The following is a 12,940-nucleotide window of genomic DNA, read 5'->3' as shown; positions in this document are numbered from 1 at the left end:
TTAGACGTAAACGTAGCAGTGATGCATATGGATTAGCAATTACGCCGTGCTCCGGTGGCAAAAGAGTTTTAGAAACTATTAGGGGAAATAGTGAGGCATCTGTAGCTATCCTATTAGTCCATATTCGCCATCACACTTTAATGCATTGCGCTCCTTTCTTCCTACTTGCCTTTGTAGACATAATGTGGTTTGGAACGGATAGAAAACTTAGGAATATATTAAACAAGTAAGAGTCCCCAAATATTTGTGAATGTGGGTTGTAGTGTTGTTGTTTTAATGGTTATGTACCCGGTAGTTCTTTTCTGCTTATCCATTCCTCTTTTCCTGTTTTACACACTCCAAATTCACCATTACACATACCACTTTCGAGGTGCATTCAGAAGTGGGTAATATTGGGTTGGTTTTCCAGATTGTAGTGCTGCCACTTCTGTCTCATTTCCTAATGTTCCTTTCACACTGTGACACCTGTTGCATTATGGGATTGTGGCTTTTTTTCCGGGTATACCAGCATGGCACGCTAAATTTCATTTGCACAAGTGGCCGTGGTTTGACACAACACTGAAGTTGTTGGGAATCATCACTGCTTCAGTTCACTCATGAAAACAGTAAGAAAGCAGTATACCACCCCAAATTCCGTCACTTTTACAGGTATATGGGGCTGTAAACAGATATTTTCTGGAATCACGTAACATGGGAATAAGCACTAAACACGTGCTATATTCCATTAGTTTTCCAGAAATGGCTTTCAAATTGTGCAAAACTCAAATATAAAGTGAAATTAACAGGGAAACATTGGGGGAATGGGATCATCAGCCATGTGAATGCAGACTTAGACATAGAGAACTTCTTCTTCTTCTTACAAATACAAATACAAATATAAATACAAGAACCATTAAACACTTATACAGCAGCACATCTAATGGCAATTGTTTTATCCATTGACTCAAGACAAAAATTTACACATTCAACATTCAAACATATTACTTAACGTACCCTCTCCATTGAGAATATTGAGTGGTTGGTATAATAGAGTCTTGATTTTGGTCAATGCCTGCATAGTGTTGCCTTGCACCTTGGTAAGCAGATAGGATCTGAGATGGGCATTAGAGGGCACCAAACCCAAGAACACACGCAAAAAACCCAATGGCCTCCCTATCATACTGGTGCAAAACAGAAAGGGATTTACACCATCATTGCCATGAGCACTTTTGATTTAGTCCCATGACCATGTCTTAGACTCTGAAAATTTTATGTAAAAAAAGGTGGGGTGAAGGATAGAGAGCACCAATGCTGGCGAGGTAGGGTAGATTGTTGGCACCAAACCCATTGCTCCTTCCATGGCTGGAGTTGTGCCATTGTCCTTGACCCCACCGCTCTCTCCTGGTCATTGGAAGGAGCTGTGTCTGCCTTGCTTTCCTTGGTTCCTAGAGTGGTTTAACCATCAATCCCTCTTCCCAGGGAACTGTGGCAATTTGCAGCTCTGAACAGGGGTCTCCTAACAGCTCTCAGCACCCTTTAAGAAAATACAGCCCCCAGGACTCTTTGCGGAAGCCATGACTGTTTAAAGTGGTATTACACTGCTTTAAAGGTACAGTCGTACCTCAGAGGTCGAATGGAATCCATTCTGGAAGTTCAGAAACCAAGGCACGGCTTTCAATTGGCTGCAAGAAGCTCCTGCAGCCAATCAGAAGCCGCGTAAGCCACGTCTGACGTTCGGATTCCAAAGAACGTTCGCAAACACTCACTTTCTGGGTTTGCGGCATTCAGGAGCCGAAACGTTCGACTCGCAAGGTGTTCTACTTCCGAGGTATGACTGTATAGTGAAGATGTCGCCCAAGTGTGTTCAAAACAGATCAGGTTGCTTCCAGATGCTACAGATACGGATAAGAAGGCAAATCTTGTTGTCTCTGCACATTGCTAATACGCAGCAGTTTGATCTGGCATCTTAATCCCAGTTAACTAGTAGGAAAAGAGAAGGAGAAAGATTGATTATAATTATAGTCTGGAAAATAATGTTTGCAGCCGAAGAAAGGAGAGCATGTTAGAACTTTTGAAACAATTGTTGGTCCTATATTTACAAGTTGCAGGGGATGTTTTTTCTTCTTTCCTGTGCCACATTCCTCCCTTGTCTGTGCTGAGGTTTAAATCGGTCATGAAAGAGAAGCATTCCAAACCTTTCTCAAAACTTGCCTGGCCCTTCGCGAACGCTAAGTGTTTTCTCTCCTTCGGAACACATCGAATGCGACCGCAGTTCAGAGAAGAGGGCATACTTGTAAAAGAAAAAGAAGTTAAAAACAACAACAATCAAATTTGAATTCTGGAACGATATATACGGATAATGGCCCACCAGCTTTTGCTACCGTCTTCCTCCCACCCCCAACCCCCGCCAGCCTAAGATTTGGCCTGCTGAGCAGACATTGATTTTGCATGGTAGAATAACTCATCAGTTTTTTGGCAGAGGCCCAGAGACGAAGCGGCTGATTAGACTGTGGACGCACCTGAGTGCACAACCGAAGACAGCCCCCTGGATACCTTTCTCATGTTTTCACAGGTGGGCTTCAGCTAAATTAGTAATGGGAACTCACCTCTGATTCCTTTTCCCCTTCTGGCTCAACCAAAGAGTATGTGTGCGTGCGTGCGTGTGCGCGCACACACACACGGAGAGGAGAATGAGAGAGTATAGATTCCGAAGGGTCTGGAATTCTAGAAGGCCAGCAAAGAGATGTGGAAATAATTGGGCACAATTACTTAAAGCTAACGACAAGGTGATCTATTTATTTTTTTTAAGTGAAATGTGTCCAGTGAGAATGTATTGAATTCCATGCAGATTTTGGCTTAACCCCTCAGTTCTCAGTCCCAATTAAAACAGAAGGTTCAGCTCCTCAAATTTGGTTTTGTTGTTGTTTTTCTGCACCTGAGTGATAAACCTAGTGTCATCCAGAAGCTGTGGAACTATCACTCTCATCATCCCTGATGGGGCTGATGAAAATCAGTGTTCATCAACATCTGGCATGTTAGAGGTAGTCCACTTCTGTTAAAAAAAACACACACCTCCCTTCTTTCTCTCTTTTTTCCTCCCTTCCTTCTTCTCCCTCCTCTTGTCTGACTACACTGTGGGCACACAGCCTGATGGATCAGGTCAGTGTCCCATCTAGTCCAGCATCCTGTTCTCACAGTGACCCTCCAGAACCCTAAAGGAAGCCTGCAAACAGGACCTGAGGGCAACAACACTCTCCTTTCCTGTGGGTTCTAGCAACTGGTATTCAGAAGCATACTGCCTCTAACTGTGAAGGCAGAGCATAGAGAGCCAGTGTGGTGTAGTGGTTAAGAGCGGTAGTCTCATAATCTGGGGAACCGGGTTCGCATCCCCACTCCTCCACATGCAGCTGCTGGGTGACCTTGGGCTAGTCACACTTCTCTGAAGTCTCTCAGCCCCACTCACCTCACAGAGTGTTTGTTGTGGGGGAGGAAGGGAAAGGAGAATGTTAGCCACTTTGAGACTTCTTCGGGTAGTGATAGAGCGGAATATCAAATCCAAACTCCTCCTCCTCCTCCATCATAGTTAGCAGCCATTCATAGCCTTTACCATCACGACGTGGGTGGCGCTATGGTCTAAACCACTGAGCCTCTGGGGCTTGCCGATCAGAAGGTCAGCAGTTTGAGTCCCCACAAGCTCCCCTTGCTCTGTCCCAACTCCTGCCAACCTAGCAGTTTGAAAGCATGCCAGTGCAAGTAGATAAATAGGTACTGCTGTAGCAGGAAGGTAAATGGTGTTTCCATGCGCTCTGGTTTCTGTCACAGTGTTCCATTGCACCAGAAGCGGTTTAGTCATGCTGGCCACATGGCCTAGAAATCTGTCTTTGGACAAATGCCAGCTCCATCGAGCTGGAAGCGAGATGAGCGCTGCAACCCCATAGTCACCTTTGACTGGACTTAACCATCCAGGGGTCATTTACATTTACCTTACCTTTACCTCCACGAATTTGTCTAATCCTCTTTTACAGCCATCCACTTTAGTGCCTGTCACCACCTCCTGTAGAAAGGAGCTGCAAAATTCATCTCTGTGCTGTACGAATAAGTACTTTCTTTTCTCTGTCCTGAATCTTTCGGCATTCTGCTTCATTAGATGCCCATGAGTTTTTAGTGTTATGAGAGAACGAGCAAAACTTTCCCAGGTCTGCTCAATGCATAATTTCCTACACTTATTGTTGTTGTTGTTGTTGTTTAGTCGTGTCCGACTCTTCGTGACCCCATGGACCAGAGCATGCCAGGCACTCCTGTCCTCCACTGCCTCCTGCAGTTTGGTCAAACTCATGTTCATAGCTTCGAGAACACTATCCAACCATCTCGTCCTCTGTCGTCTCCTTCTCCTTGTGCCCTCCATCTTTCCCAACATCAGGGTCTTTTCCAGGGAGTCTTCTCTTCTCATGAGGTGGCCAAAGTATTGGAGCCTCAGCTTCAGGACCTGTCCTCCCAGTGAGCACTCAGGGCTGATTTCCTTCAGAACGGATAGGTTTGATCTTCTTTCAGTCCATGTGACTCTCAAGAGTCTCCTCCAGCACCATAATTCAAAAGCATCAATTCTTCAGCGATCAGCCTTCTTTATGGTCCAGCTCTCACTTCCATACATCACTACTGGGAAAACCATAGCTTTACCTATACGGACCTTTGTTGGCAAAGTGATGTCTCTACTTTTTAAGATGCTGTCTGTCCTACAATTATATTATTGTTTAATATTATTTTTTGTAGAAAACTTCAGGATGTCATAACTTATTGGTGCACAATAAAATCAGTACATAAAATACACAATAGGTAGCCTATTTGAAGCAAGGACTAGTTTTTAATTTTTGGGGTTTTTTTGAGGGTATGGTAGGATGGGAAAGTTAAGGGCTCTAAGTGGTGCTCACAAGCTGTTGCTGGAATACAAGCCCTGCGGTCCCTGACCATTGGCCAAAACCTCTGGAGGACATGAAGCTGAGAAAGGCTGACTTGGAGTATCCTGGCAAGGCACTTGTGACATCAGACTGGGTCAGGATAGGTTTGCCTCAGAGATGGAAAGAGGACACTGTCCCAACGAAGGAAGAATGGCAAGCAAAGTTAATGGACTATGAAGAAATGGCAAAACTTATAGGAAGATTAAGAAATCAAGAAGAAAGAAGGTTTGACAAAGAATGGGGGAGATATGTGGACTATCTAAAAATTATTGCACACAATTAAATACATCAGCAGGATTAATTTAAGATCAAGCAGTTAAAAGGTGATTTTGGAAGAACTGTAGAGAGTAACAAACAAAAGGAGTTAAGGGGGAGATGCAGTTTTTACAAGAAACCTAGGAAGGAGAGGAGGGAAGTCAATACAAGTATGTATGTAAACGTAATTGATTGTTATTGTTGTTAAACTGAAAAATGAAAATGATCAAAAAGAGGAAAGGCTTACCTTGTGCCGTCTGTCAAGACTGTCAGGCATCGTAGGAATCAGAGCAAATGTCAATCTGCAGAAAACCTTATTGCTGTTTGATCCCATTCAGAGGTAAAACTTAGGGTTTCTCCAGTGAAAGCCCTGGGACAAAAAACCCCCAACAACAACAAAACTCTCAGACACAGAGCTTTAAAGCCTGGACCTGTGCCTAGAAACATGGCACAGAAGGAAGGCTGGATGAGCCCCCAAACTGATCTCACTGGGATTTCACACAAAAGTCTACTCCTGGTTAGTTTTCTTCATCGCAGCAACCTAATTTGGGAGGATGAGATTGACTTTGTTAGACACCTGGGAATCATAAACCCTTACAGATCTACTCAAGCTCACCCAGGTAATCTGCCAGTAAATCTTGATTCAATATTCAGTGCATTCAGTATTGTGCACCCAATTTTGTGAAACTCCCTTCTGGCTGAGGTCAGATGGGGCCCCGCTTCCTGTTGACCTTCCAGCGCTTCATGAATACTTTCTTTTTAAAAAATGGAAGCAGGTTTTTAACTTGACTCTGGTTTTATGGTTTAAATTCATTTTTAATTCACTTAAACTCATTGTTAGTCGACCATATGCCTCCCCCTCCCCCACCAACACATGTGTGATTAAGCAGTATATAAATTGTGGAAATAAATAGTTTCTTCTCAACCCTAGTAAACATCGTGCATAATTTCACATGCCTTTGTCATGTCCTCCGTTACTTGCCTCACCTCCCTGTACTAAAATGCCTCAAGTTTTGAAATCTTTCCTCCAAAGGGAGTTGTTCCAACCCCTGGAGCACTTTGGTTGAAATTTTGTGCACTTCAAAGCACACTTTTTGCATCTAGAAGGCCCCAGGTCCTCTTTCCATGAAAATGGATCCCAGATATCAGACCTGAGAAAGGCTCGACTCTGACTGTGGCCCTGCAGAGCTGCTGACTAGAGAATCTCAAGCCCAGTGCAATGACCTAGTAGTAGAGAATATCTCACTAGTTGGGCTGATAAGGCAGTTTCAAACCCACTGAAACATCACTGTCACCCAGTAGCTCCCTTTAGCGCTAAATAATACAGTAAGGTTTATGGACACATGCTGATATATAGTCCACAGTGCAAGATGACAGTGAAGTTCCATCCCAGCAAATTATTTCACTCCTCTTCCCTGCTGTAATCACTTTCACATGGATCCCGCCGGGTCCTTACTAGTACATTTGCAAAAAGTGGGGCCAGTAACATAATGTTGCAGTATGCAGTGTTCTTATTCCATGCCCTTTTCCTGGACACACCATTCCATCCCCTTTCCCCTTTGTTGTGTTCCAGACCAATAGGAAGCTAGCATTCTGTGCCTACTTGGCATGCTCAGTTCCCACTGATTGGTAGATGTTTTCTCCTTAGGGTTTTCTCCTATCTATCATGTGGGATGCGGGTGGCGCTGTGATCTAAAATACTCAGCCTCTTGGGCTTGCCAATCAGAAGGTCGGTGGTTCGAATCCCCACGACGGAGTGAGCTCCCATTGCTCTGTCTCAGCTCCTGCCACCCTAGCCGTTTGAAAGCACACCAGTGCAAGTAGATAAATAGGTCCCGTTGCAGCAGGAAGGTAAACGCCGTTTCCATGTGCTCTGGTTTCCGTCACAGTGTTCTGTTACACCAGAAGTGGTTTAGTCATGCTGACCACATGTCCCAGAAAGCTGTCTGTGGACAAATGCCAGCTCCCTTGGCCTGAAGCGAGATGAGCACCGCAACCCCATAGTCGCCTTTGACTGGACATAGCCATCCAGGGGTCCTTTACCTTTACCTTTTACTTATGTATGCAAGCATTAAGGTTCCCCTGAGTCTGCTGATACCTCCGTCTTGTGTGAGGACAGCATCATATTCAAAGAATGGACTCACTACTAGTGCATAAGCCAGCTTTCCCTGGTTCTTCCTAGCCATTCCCAAACTGATCTGAACCTTAGTGATCTCTCTCTCTCTCTCTCTCTCTCTCTCTCTCTCTCTCTCTCTCTCTCTCCTACACCACCAAAGTGGGGAGGGGGCGCAATGCCCCATTGCATATTTAAATTCTCTTCATCCCAAAGCAAACCCATCTGATTCTATTCCTGTGGCAATTTCTGGAGTAATTACTTTGCTTTGTTTTGTTTGCACATACAGATGAAATTGCTCCCCAATTGGACCAGTTTCTCCCTTCCGCTGCTTCATGCTGGGAATGGTTAATCTGTGCTCTGTAGAACCAAATAACACAGCACTCAAATAGGGAACCAGTGAGGCTGCTTTAATCAAAAAAATTGTGTTTGGGTGAAATCAAAGCAGTTTTTAGGAATCCAACAGCTGTCCATAGAGGACATTTCCAATGCTAGAGATTTATTTATTTATGAAATAGATGTAGATATTGTGGTTAACGTGACTTTCTTTCCTTCATTGTGCGGCAGCAAGAGGACTAAGGCCACATTCACACAATAAATTCAAAGCACTATGATACTACTTTAAGCGGCCATAGTCCCCCCCCCCCCCAAGAATTCTGGGAGCTGTAGCTTGTTAAAGGAGCTGAGAGGTGTTAGGAGGCTCCTGTTCCCTGTGAAGAGGGATTGGTTGTTGAACCATTCTGGGAATTGTATTTCTCTCAGGGGAACAGGGGTCTCCCAAAAACTCTCAGCACCCTTAACAAACTACAGTTCCCAGGATTCTTTGCAGTGGCATCACAGTGCTCTAAATGTACGGTCCGAATGTGGCCTATGCCAGGATGCACTGGATTCTCTGCCAGCCCAGCTCCCCTCTCCCCCCATCCTGAAATGCCTTGTTGCTGAAGTTTACAATGGCAGTCGCCTCCGCCACAGCTGGGCGCAGATCCCTTTTGGCTCTTCCTCACTGGCAGAGGCTAGCAGTGCCAGACATTGCTAGACAGCAGGGACTCCACACACCCAAATCCAAACCTAGCACAGCAGACAGGATTGCTCCATCCGTGGCAGAGTACTAAAGCCACACTGGTGGTGACATTGTAATATTCAAATCTATGTCCCTCAATGCAGCCCGGCTCGCTTTGTGTATAAATATGTTGTTAAGCAGCCAACTAAATCCTTACTCCAGGTTGGTATTCTTAATTTCCACCAGGGACCATAGTAATAAGTTTGTCAGTCCCCCCCTCCCCTTTAACCAGTGAACTGTGACAGAATTATTTTGCAACTTAACAACTCTACAAATTATTCTCATTTCCACTCCGGCGTTACCCCCGCCGCCCGGCGCCCCCCTCGCAGGGCTGATTTAACTAGTGTTAAGTATAAAACACTTTAGCGAGGTAAGCTTTGTGTAGTCACAAGAACTAGATTAATGCACATGGGTAATTTCTGGCACTGGTTAAATGCCTATAGTGCTGAACTTCGCAGGAGTAGGATTGATGAGTTCAGCCATTAGGTGCTGAAGTGTAGAGCTGCGAGAGACGGCTTGTTTCTTGTTTAAATTGAAATCATTTCAATTCATTTCCTTCTTGGTTGGACAGAAGCATGTTTTTCAATAGGGAGGAAATCTTGAGGGAATCCATTGACCCAGCCAGTCATATAATGCAAAAAGTTAATGGGCAAAAATGATATTCATCTGCAGTTTATAATAGCATTTTCTTATTCTTCTCCCTGCCGTCCCTTCTCCACCAACCCTCCGAACCTTACAAAAGCAAGGGTATAATAAGAGCAACAGCAAGGCTGTCCGAGGCACAACCTTTTAACAATTATCAGGTCTGTGGCAAAATAAAATTAAATTTAAGCAAAGGGGGGGGGGGGACGGAACACCAATTTTGATGCTGAGATAACAAATTATAAATTATGGAAGTCAGAGGCACCAAACAACTTGTAAGCAACCGTCCCGTCTCTTAGCAACAAGCCGGGCGAAAGCTGCTTGTTGATACGACGAGAGCAGACAAGGTTGTTTTGCAGTGATTACCACCAAGGAACCAGGAACAACATTTTAACACCTGCCGCAGGGCACTGCTGCACCTAGCTATGCATCTCTCCAGTGGCCCACAAAGCCTGGGCTAGATGCCAGAAGGCTTCTGAGGCCTACCTCTCCACCGCAGCAGGCTGGGGGAAACAAAAAGGACCCCGGAGGAAAGATCAAAGAGGCAAAGTTCAGGTGTGTGATGCACCCGCACCAGAGCTCTGTTCCTTTCAATACCCTTCCAGAAATTAGAAGCGATAGCAGGTTCCACTGCTTATACTTCCTCTCCTCCCATCAGCCGTTCTTTCTTTTTTCTTTAACGCAGTGGCGGATGGGGCCACTTCAACTGCAGCACAAAGGCTATCGCCGTGTCAGGAATGCATCTGAAGACCAATGGATGCAGCTCACTTATAACACCTTCAGTGCACAGGGGATGTTTGACTATAGTTAATCGGTGTGTTCAGTTATTGTCTCAGCTGCTTTGGATCTAGCAGTTTTGCAGAGTCGTACTACGAGCAATGGGAAATTCACCCAGGCCCCGGGAGAGCTAACCTTCCACCGAGTGTCAAGTGGATTCCCCAAGTGGATTTGCCTTATGCCTGACTTGCTAGCAGAAGTGCCATGCTTATTCTACAAATACGTGACCGGTTAAAGGACAGTAGCCAACACTCAAGAAGTATCCCAATCTTGCTAATAAGACTTGGAGCAACAAAGTGAATATTGCTTGGGTGAGGCAAGGTAGCCCAGTGTCCTATTGTATAATTGACAGTTCATGATCACTATGATTTTGTGCTGATAACTAGAAGGTCTAATCCAGCCTTTCTCAACTTTGAGATGGGCTACAGCTCCCATCGTTCCTAGCCAGCATGGCCAATGGTCAAGGGTGATGGGATTTGTAGTTCAAGAACACCTGAGGACCCAAGGTTGAGAAAGACTGGTCTAATGTCTGAATTGTCGGATTAGCGTAAAGCACAAACACACGGCAATGAAGAAGAATCCATGATGCAGAGCAAAAGGCCACCCGGTGAAGAGATTACTATAGAAATTTATTTTATGGGCATTGATGGCTTGAAGCCAATGGACTCCAGTTCAATCTAGCTGTCCAGATTAATTATTCTAATTTGACTCCTCCTTCCTTCCTGTCCTCTGAGGTTTCTAATTGAGTAACTATGAAGCACTGTTTTTGTTGAAGTTGTGTGAGTGTGTAAAGTTTCACCCAGTTTTTATGTCTGCATCATAAAAAGGTAAAGGTTCCCCTGCCCGTACGGGCCAGTCTTGACAGACTCTAGGGTTGTGCGCCCATCTCACTCAAGAGGCCGGGGGCCAGCGCTGTCCGCAGACACTTCCGGGTCACGTGGCCAGCGTGACATCGCTGCTCTGGCGAGCCAGAGCCGCACACGGAAACGCTGTTTACCTTCCCGCTAGTAAGCGGTCCCTATTTATCTACTTGCACCCGGGGGTGCTTTCGAACTGCTAGGTTGGCAGGCGCTGGGACCGAGCAACGGGAGCGCACCCCGTCACGGGGATTCGAACCGCCGACCTTTTGATCGGCAAGCCCTAGGCGCTGAGGTTTTTACCCACAGCGCCACCCGCGCCCCATGTCTGCATCATAGTTGCATATTATTTATGTCTTTGTCGTTCCTGTAGAAATATTTATTCCAAAATGTGTTGGGCCTAGAGTAGGGGGGATTGCGTGTGGTACATCTAGAGGTTTTCCTCCTTTTCTTCCAGTTCTCACTGGGTTTACTCCCATACCCAGTGATCTACCATTTTATTTTCAACACATTTGCTCCTATGGAGAAAGAAAAAATGGCTGAGGATGGCAAGAAAAAATATTGCTGAGGATGGCAATATTATTGGCCACAGCAAGCCTTCCTCTTCACCACTGACAGTGGGATTCTGCTTATACCAGGCTCCTTGCAAATAAATATAAGGACTCTCTCAGGCACAGACCCTATCTTATTTATTTTTTATTTATTTTAATAATGTGTACCTCACCTAATGGGACGCGGGTGGCGCTGTGGGTAAAAGCCTCAGTGCCTAGGGCTTGCCGATCGAAAGGTCGGCGGTTCAAATCCCCGCGACGGGGTGCGCTCCCGTTGTTCGGTCCCAGCGCCTGCCAACCTAGCAGTTCGAAAGCACTCCCGGGTGCAAGGAGATAAATAGGGACCGCTTACTAGCGGGAAGGTAAACGGCGTTTCCGTGTGCAGCTCTGGCTCACCAGAGCAGCGATGTCACGCTGGCCACGTGACCCGGAAGTGTCTCCGGATAGCGCTGGCCCCCGGCCTCTTGAGTGAGATGGGCGCACAACCCTAGAGTCTGTCAAGACTGGCCCGTACGGGCAGGGGTACCTTTACCTTTACTTTACCTCACCTAATATGCAAAGAAATTCAGCAAGGGGGCTTTCTATCCAAAGCAGTAGTAATATATATGACAGTTCTCCATTAAAATTGCAAATACTAACATTAAAGCAAGGACCCGCTGCACAACTTTTTAAAAACAGCCCCCCAAGTAGTGTTGAGGACTGACTTGGAATGGATTTTTCTGAAAAAGCACAATGCGGAGCTTATTCATGCAGATTCCCTGCCACCAAGTACCACTTTGCTCCTTGATCTCGACAAGAAGTGTGTTACATTTTACCAGTTATGCTAAAAATACAAACAATTCTCACGTATTATATGCATTATAATGCACATAAAAATTGTCAGATATTATAAGCATATACAGTGGTACCTCTAGTTATGAACTTAGTTCGTTCCAGAGGTCTGTTCCTAACCTGAAACTGCTCTTAACTAGAGGTGTGCTTTCGCTAATGGGGCCTCTTGCTGCCGCTGCGCCGCCGGCACACGATTTCCATTCTCATCCTGGGGCAAAGTTCTCAACTCGAGGTAACTCTTCCAGGTTAGTGGAGTTTGTAACCTGAAGCGTTTGTAACCAGAGGCGTTTGTAACTCAAGGTACCACTGTACACTCCAGTTTTCCCAAAGAAACCAGCTCAGAGAATCATACAATCATCGAGTTGCATGGTTGGAAGGGACCCTGAGGGTCATCTAGTCCAACCCTCTGCAATGCAGGAATATCAACTAAAGCATCCATGACAAATGGCCATTCAAACTCTGTGTGACGGTCTGGGATTCGGACTCGGAGGCTGAACCTGAGGAATCCCAGCCTGCACAGGATTCCCCGCCTCCAGAACCAGCTGAGTCAGGGCTGGGGCTTAAGCCTGAAGGGTCCTCACCTGTGCTGGATCCTCAGGTGCAGGAACCAGCTGAGTCTGCTCTGGCTCCTGAGGTGATGGAGGACCCATTGCCTGCAGGTGCTCCACTCTCAGCCCCATCAGGAGAGGCTGAGGTTGCCTTTGGGTCTGGTAACCCTTCAGCCTCTCCTGAGCTGCAAAGGCTCAGGGCAGAGAGACGGAGGAAACTAAGTTCCTGCAGGAGGAGTGCTCGCCTCCAGGCCAGGAGAGGTGAGTCACCTGTGGACTGGGGCTGCCCTATGCCTCGGGGCAGATAAAAGTCAGCCAGCCCCAGTCCCAAGTTGCAGGAGCAACGTTGTTGGTAGCCAGTTCCGGCCTTCA

The 12,940-nt window shown here is 45.9% G+C and overlaps 1 long non-coding RNA gene across 3 annotated transcripts in view; it reads left to right on the top strand.

The window, feature by feature from the left end:
- Positions 1-12,940, top strand: part of LOC144327311 (uncharacterized) — a 79,834-nt gene that overhangs the window by 24,301 nt on the left and 42,593 nt on the right. Inside the window, exons 3-4 of one of the 3 annotated variants that reach the window (XR_013392378.1) lie at positions 178-226; positions 2,459-3,483. The exons of the other annotated variants lie outside the window; for them this stretch is intronic. This is a non-coding gene — a long non-coding RNA (uncharacterized LOC144327311). Of the gene's footprint in view, positions 1-177; positions 227-2,458; positions 3,484-12,940 lie in introns of those variants that run through there. 3 annotated transcript variants of the gene reach the window in all.

Source organism: Podarcis muralis, chromosome 1 (genome assembly GCF_964188315.1).
Source record: "Podarcis muralis chromosome 1, rPodMur119.hap1.1, whole genome shotgun sequence".
NCBI lineage: Eukaryota > Metazoa > Chordata > Lepidosauria > Squamata > Lacertidae > Podarcis > Podarcis muralis.
This window is presented reverse-complemented; position numbering and strand designations above follow the sequence as displayed.